Below are 7,847 nucleotides of genomic sequence, written 5' to 3'. Positions count from 1 at the left end.
TATTGCTTAGTGATTTCAGCAAATATTTTTGGTTTAAATGTATGTTTACAGTATTTAACTCACCTATCAGGTGAGTTACTGATGGTCAAACATGTTTGACGACATACGGTTTCCAATTGTTAATAAATTGTCACCTAATATCGATGTTCTCCGCCCAAGTGGTTTGGTATATGCCACCACTGATGTTGTTATCTTATAAACGAACATGCAAATTTGGTGGATTACTGAGCAAATGCTTCACTAGAATTAAGTAAGTTAATATATAACATGTTTAAGTCAATTCATATTGGCATTAAGTATTACAAGCTCAGTAACACATCAGGACACATAAGATGTTACTCAAAACAGGTGGAAGTGTACAACCATAATCCTTCCTGCCGATAAATTCCATGATAACACTACAGATTAATCCATTTGCCCCCATATTACAGGTATGGAGATAGTTTTGAACACTAGTATCTCAGCTCATAGGAAAGGTACAAAGTTCAGTAGCTGGTAATGCTGCTATATCCCAATTACTTTGCCACGTAGTTGATTGGTGGTTAATGCACCATGACTGATAGTCTTAATGAATACCAGATAACAACGTTGTGGATGGTCAACGTAAATATCTGGATATATATTTTGTGCACCATTCCCAGAGGCACTGCAATACTGGGTCGATGCGTGGAGTGGACGGAGCAAGCCCCTATTCCATCTCCCTGTTCCAAAATTCAATTTAATATATGGTCCCTAGATAAGGGACGTATCAGATTATTAAACTGATAAGAACAGATACTACACTTGATCTTAGCCAAAAGGCCGAGAAGCGATGCAGCTAAAGCTGTATCCAAGGATAGTTTGTCGTTAATATATAGACATGCCATGACGGAATGTTTCTAAGTGTCAGGGCTAGTTGATTCTGGATAACTTTGACTTAAATGCCGCAACGCTCATCATGGTTACTCCATCCAGGTAATTGCGGTATATCCGAAACTTATATGAGAAGGTACTGAATAGTGTGCATCTTCAAGGTCGATGTCTACCATAAAGTATCCTTGGATCCATGGTAGTAGTTACAAATCCCATGAATGGGTATACCTGGTGAAATACTCAAGTGGTTTATCAACGATGGTGCGACATTCACCATCGTGGGAGGGTAGACCACTTGGGGTGCTTGCTGAATTGGTGGCAAGATATTAATTCTATTCCCCTTGTATTTATTTTTTGGTATATAACTACCAAGAGTGATAGCTTCCTAACCAGGCGTGATTCATCCACCCCTTGTTAGTACAACCCTTAACCTTTATGTGATGGTAGGAACCATACTTATCTGTCTTCATTGTTGTTTTCTTCGGTTTCTGGTTCCTTGTTCTTGTAGGGACGATGTTTGTTGGGGGGTGGCACATTTTCCCCTGGGGCCTGCTCTGGGCCGTGGCCAAAAATGCTACAGGTTTGGCATGCAGGCCCCGAGCTTTCACCAGTACCATGAGGTAGACGCCCCTGGTGGACACGTGGAGGTACTGCTGTCTGGTTTAGTGTGGTGCTCATTCCAGACTCTGCCCTCTTGTGCCGAATAGTTTGAACACTTCGTCCAGTTTTTTAGGACTGGTTTGGTAAGTGCCAGGTAGCAGGATCTGTGCTTATGAGGTCGGCGTTCTCATAGTCCTGTTAATTTCATAGATTGAGGGCAGGTTTGTGAGTTCATTTCAGAAGTTATGAGGTATACCGTTGAACAGTAGGGTCAGGTGTTTTGCCATACTACCCTGCCCTTCTGGAATGAGCAGGTGGACATGATAGCCGACGTCAGGGTGCCAAATGCATTTAAAAAATATTTAGGTTAAACGCGCTGCTCAATGTATCCCCCAATAATGGCGGGCACTTTGAGTAAATGCAATTTAGGGGAGGCGTGATAAAACCAACGCCTCATGGCTACCTGTCTTGGAGAGGTTTTTTGGAAAAGACAGGTAGTAAGCTGGCCATCAGTTGAGACTGAAAAGCCATCTCGCTAGTGGTGGAGCCACATAGCGGCCACACCCAGCAGCTCTTCCTGATCCTGTACCTCAAGCATACTCCCGATATTGTTCAGCCAGTGACCCCTCTTCATGACCAGCCCAGCCACTGGTCACCCCAAAGCTAACCACACTAAGGAGGAAGCGATGGGCAGTGCCTAGGCACTGTGGAGGGTATGCCTGAACCCTCCAGCGAGACTGCCCCTCACGTAGCGTGTCTCGCAGGAGCTCCTGCTCCAGGAGCCGCTCCAGCGGCTCAGGCGGCTGTCTCTCTCCCATGCGGGTGGAGAGACGTCCCCTCCGACAAGTCGGAAGCCACCGGCCGGATGCCTCTTCGGATGGCTAGACAAACTTTTTTTGTTTGTAGGGGATATGGTCTTTTTATTGTGGGGGGTAGGTGTAAACTTAATTTCTAGGTCCCTACCTGGTCGGTGTGGCAGCCTTTTCTCCGGGCTGCCCGTCGACACGTCCTCGTGGCCTACCTGCGGGCTTGGAGCGCTGTTTCCTGGCGGGAACCGCCCAGCACCTCGGCCTCGGCGGCGGCACAGCATTGGAGCGCTGGAGCGGAGCGGGCGATGCCTTGCCTGGGTCGCCGCGCTGGAGCGACGCGCTGGAGCTTGGCGAGCTGGACCGCCGAGAGCAACAACTCCGGGCTGCGGGTCTGCGGAGCGGAGAGGCGGCGCCGATTTTGTCATCGGGAGCCTGGGAGCTCCAAACCGGCGCGGCCTTGTCGGCTTCGGCAGCCGCGGGCTCCAACCAGGAAGCGGCCGTTCCAGGTGGCCCAGCCGCCGAAAGGACTCTCCCGACGCCGGGGCAAGACCACCCGGTGAGAACGGCCAGGGACATCGGGCCTCCGTAGAGGCAATTGCGGTGGCCTCAATAGGCCTGACTTTGGGATGAACATGGGATGGGGACTGGACATTGTGCCTTCCTCCACAGTGCTATCCACTGTGGGGGGATGATTTTTTTTTGTCTAATTGTAGTCCTGTAGGTCTGTGTCCAAGATGGCTGCCGTGAAGAGAGAGTGGACGCTGGCGCGCTTTGGCTGCCGCTGCTCCCTCTTCACACTGTGTTTTTGATTTTCTGTTTTTGGATTGAATCCTGTTTTTTAATTTGTGTCTCTGTGATGTCTTTATTACTTGTTTTATTCCGATTATATGTTATTCCGATATACTATGTAAGGTGTCCTTGAGATGTTTGAAAGGCGCCCATTAAATAAAATTTATTATTATTATTATTATTATCCAGCCCGCAGCTCAGGCACTAGCGGGACTGGCTTCGGCGCGGTGTGGGGATAGCGGAACGCCCGGTTAAATGTTCCTACCGCCTTCTTCTGGAGCTTTTGTGCCTTGTAGTAGCGAGAGCGCCCCTCAAGCAGCGCGTCTCGCAGGCACCTGCTCCGAGAGCCGCTCCAGCGGCTCAGGCGGCTCTCTCTCCCCCCGTGCGGGTGGAGAGACGTCCCGTCCCAAATCGGGAACACCTGCCGGATGCCTCTTCGGGTGGCTATACATCCAGCCTGCTAGCGGGCTGGGCTCGGCACGGTGTCGGGGAATAGAGGAAACACCGGGTCGCTCCTACCGCCTGTTGCTGCCCCCCTTCCCCCCGACGGGAAACGTTCCTCCTCGAACGGGGGACAGTTTTGTTCCAGAGCCTTTTTCTCTGCCTGTAAAACACAAGCAGAAAAAGGGGCTCCCCTGTAAAAGAAACCCAACCTCAGGATACTCACCTGACGGTCCGTTTCATCTGTTGCGGGAGTGCCTAGCTCCCGCTGCCGCTGTTGCACTGCTGGCGTAATGCCGCGCCTGCGCACTGAGCGGGTTCTTCACGTAGTCACTCACGTGACTCCGAAGTAAAATTGTACACCATACTCCAGATTTGGTCTCACCAATGCCTTGTACAATTTTAACATTACATCCCAGCTTCTATACTCAATGCTCTGATTTATAAAGGCTAGCATACCTTTTTCTTTTTCTTTTTCTTTTTCTGTACAACTGTGCCATTTGAAGGGATTCTCAATTATTTGCAATGGAGGGACGGGGGTGGGTGGACGGGGGGGACTCATAACTGCAGCAGGAGGAGGAGCATGAAGTGTAGGGAGGGAGAAGGTAGAAGGTAATAATTAAGCGGAAAAGGTGGAGGAGAAAGTTGAGAAGGAAACAAAAGAACATGATGGATGCAATGTCCTGTCTGGATAACTCACATGGCTTCTTTTGGCTTCTTTAGGCCCTGATAACCATGTCTCCTTGATGTCCTTTCAAATCTTGTCCTTTGTATGGTGCTCGTTAAATGACATCTCAATAATATACACATAATTTCTGAAAACTTCTCCCAACCACCAATCTCCTGAACTAATCACAGTCCAACACCCGACAGTAGTCATGCCAACCAAATGACCAGCTCTACACTCCCAATGACTGATGTCTCACTTGTTGCCAGTTAGGCTTTGAAAAAGTTCAAAGTATAATTGTCTTCTCATTTGAAAATATCAGATTAGTAGTAGTAATTCAGCTAGGATACCAATTCATTCACCCTTGCAACAACATGGGAACACCAAACTCATTGATGAACAGGAGCTAGGAAGAGTGGAGAGAAGATTTATGAGGATGTTGTCAGGATCAAAGGGCCTGATCTCCAGGGAGATATTGGACCTGCAAGACAATATTACTTAGAACACAGGAGGCTGAGAGTTGATTTTATAGAGGTATATAAAATAATGAGGGGAATAGATAGGGCGAATGCGCTCAGCCTCTTACCCAGGTATAGGGGAATCATGAACTAGAAGACATAGGCTTAAAGTGAGAGGGGCAAGACTTAATATGATTAAGGTTCAATTACTTTGTTGAATAAGACTTGAAGATTAAGAAATTGGCCCATGCGTTGATAAGAAGAAAGAGGACAGTAGAGAAAGACAAGTCTTATGAGACTCTCTCATACCAATGGGAAATCCTATCTCTGCTTCTGATAACACTGATTATCGTCACCATGGTATCTTGCGATTGTGGGGAACATTGAATGAGGGCAAGAAGAATGGCATGGGGACTGCAGTGTAATCAAGCCCAAACTCACACAGCTGATTTCATTAGATAAGCAGTGAAGGACTCGCAATATTCTCAAAGCAAAATTTTGGATGGAGGGGCGAAGTGGAAGTAGACTTTTCCTGGCAGCAGTTATAGTGGAGGTTTCTGGCCAGTTATCCAAACAACAATCTCATTGTTAGCCTGCATCAATTTTATAAACTTATTCATTCACATTAATCATTGGACCATCCTTACAATCTTTTTAAACTAAACCAAACTAATCAATAGATCTCAGATTTGTGAACCAAGGACCAGCCAGGGCCAGGCCGAGTACCAGAACCAGGACGAGTTCCTGGGTAGGTGCTGTGGCAGGGAATGGGAGTGAGGGGACGAGGATGAAATAAATGAGGAGGAGGGAGATGGCATGGGGTCTCTACCCCCCTCCCTCTCTGCCCCCCCCCCTCTCTACCCCATGCTTCTCCCTCTCGACCCCCTCCCTCTCCCTCTCAACCACCTCCCCACTCTCTACCCCTCCCCCTTCCACTCCCTCTACCCCTCCCTCTCTCTCTACCCCCTCCCACTCCCTCTATACCCTCTCCCTCTCTATCCCTCTCTCTCTCCCCCACTCTACTGCCCTCCCCTCCCTCTCCACCCACCCCTCTCTTTCTCTACCCCCCTCCCTCTCTATTCCCTCCCACTCCCTCTCTTCCCCCTCCCTCTCCAACCCCCCTCCCTCTCTACACCCTCCCCCTCCCTCTCTACCTCTCTACCCCACTCCCTCTCTGCCCCACCCTCTTTCTCTGCCCCCCCTCTCTGACCCCCTCCCTCTGTTCCCCCCTCACCTCCCCCTCTACCCCCTCCACATCCCCTCCCTCTCTATCCCACTCCCTCTCTGCTCCCTTATTTCTCTGCCTCCCCCCTCTTTCTCTACCCCCTCCCTCTCTTACCCCTATTTCTCTGCCCCCATCTTTCTCTACCCACCTTTCCTCTCTGCCCCATCCCTCTTTGCCCTCCGCTCCCTCTCCCTCTAACCCCCTCACTCTCTACCCCCCTCCCTCTCTGCCCCCCTCTTTCTCTGCTCCCTTCTTTCTCTGCCCCCCTTCCCTCTCTGCCTCCACTCCATCTCTGCCCCCCCCCCTCCCTCTCCCTCCACCCCCCTCCCTCTCTACCCCCCTCCCTCTTAAGGGAGTGGTGAGTATTGGGACCTATGGGTGAGTGGTGGAGTATTGCATTCGGGGACCAGCCCTCCCCTGTAATGCCGCGCCCCCTGCGGTGCTGGAGGAACGGGACCCAACGTATCCCACTTGGTCTAGTTTAGCTATCAAAGCGTTTTGGAAATACGCAGTAGATCAGGCCGTGGAGAAAGAAATGGTTAACATTTCAGGTTGATGACCTGAAACAAGGACTGTTTTTCTCTCTCGACAGATTCTCCCTGACCAACTGCGTATTTCCATCGTTTTCAATTTTTTAGTCATTCATTTATATTCCCAGCAGTTAAATATTTAATAACATTTTGTTGTAAAGATTTATTGCATTTTGACCTATTGCTGCAGGGGTTAAAATTCCACTCAAAAAGCCAAGATTAATTCATTAATAAACTGTATTCTTGCAGTTCAATTACGTTAGAGTAAGCAATCTTTCAGAAAATTGTCTCCATTAATGGATATTTTGAAAAAAATGGAAACAAATATTTAACTTACCACAAATTGCGGATCCCAATCTAGAAATTAAATAATTTGCAGTTTTACCTTCAGTAGATGATCAAGAAATTCATCAATTTGCTAAATGTCTGCACATGTTTGTTGTGATGTCTTGAGAGACATGAAGGTTATTTTCTCTGGTTAGATTTGTCACGTTCAGTTCTGTTTTTCACTCCTACATGCTATAAAAGTTATATATTAACTCCGTAGAACCCTAGTTACTGTTTGCTTGCCACTACTTTTATTATATTTTGTTCCATTGTTTTTTGTTAAACAAATTTGCTTCTGTCATAAACATATATTGGAGTCCAAAGATGTCAACTTTAGGATAACTAAGATTAAAAATAATAAATCTTCATTTTCGATTTGTGGCTGACTTTGTACTATGCTTGTTGATCCCTTGAGCTGGGAAGGCCATTTGCTTAGCTCGTGCCAGGACGAACAACATTTAAATGCATGGCTACTGTTTGGGACGACAGATGGCACAATGGGCTAAGTGTTCGGCTGGCAACCGGAAGGTAGCCGGTTCGAATCCCGCTTGGAGTGCATACTGTCGTTGTGTCCTTGGGCAAGACACTTCACCCACCTTTGCCTGTGTGTGAATGTGTGTGAATGTGTGTGAGTGACTGGTGGTGGTCGGAGGGGCCGTAGGCGCAGATTGGCAGCCACGCTTCCGTCAGTCTGCCCCAGGGCAGCTGTGGCTACAGAAGTAGCTTACCACCACCGAGTGTGCCTGAGGAGTGAATGAATAATGCGATGTAAAGCGCCTTGAGTATTAGAAAGGCGCTATATAAATCCCATCCATTATTATTATTATTACTGTTTGGTCCAGGGGAACAGGATGTGGAGTTTATTTGATAACTTTGTTTAGTTAATTTCAGATTTCAAAATTATTCTTTGGTGTTTCAAATAGAGAAAAAAAATGCTATACTTGTCGCTTTACCCCCCACCTCGACTCCATCCAAGGACCCATACAGTCTTTCCAGGTGAAGCAGTGGCTCACCTGCACCTCCTCCAGCCTCACCTACTGCATCCGCTGTCGTAGGTGTCACCTTCTCTACATCGGCGAGACCAAACGTAGGCTCGGCGACCACTTTGCCCAACACCTCCGCTCAGTCCATACTCACCAACCTGATCTC

At 48.0% G+C, this 7,847-nt stretch overlaps 1 non-coding gene across 1 annotated transcript; it reads right to left on the bottom strand.

Annotated features, from left to right (window-relative positions):
- Positions 1-621: 621 nt before the first annotated feature.
- Positions 622-813, bottom strand: LOC116980199. Its single transcript, XR_004413891.1, has one exon. It is a non-coding gene; the product is annotated as a U2 spliceosomal RNA (small nuclear RNA).
- Between the last annotated feature and the right edge of the window lie 7,034 nt (positions 814-7,847).

The sequence above is a fragment of the Amblyraja radiata genome, chromosome 13 (assembly GCF_010909765.2).
Source record: "Amblyraja radiata isolate CabotCenter1 chromosome 13, sAmbRad1.1.pri, whole genome shotgun sequence".
Lineage (NCBI taxonomy): Eukaryota > Metazoa > Chordata > Chondrichthyes > Rajiformes > Rajidae > Amblyraja > Amblyraja radiata.
This window is presented reverse-complemented; position numbering and strand designations above follow the sequence as displayed.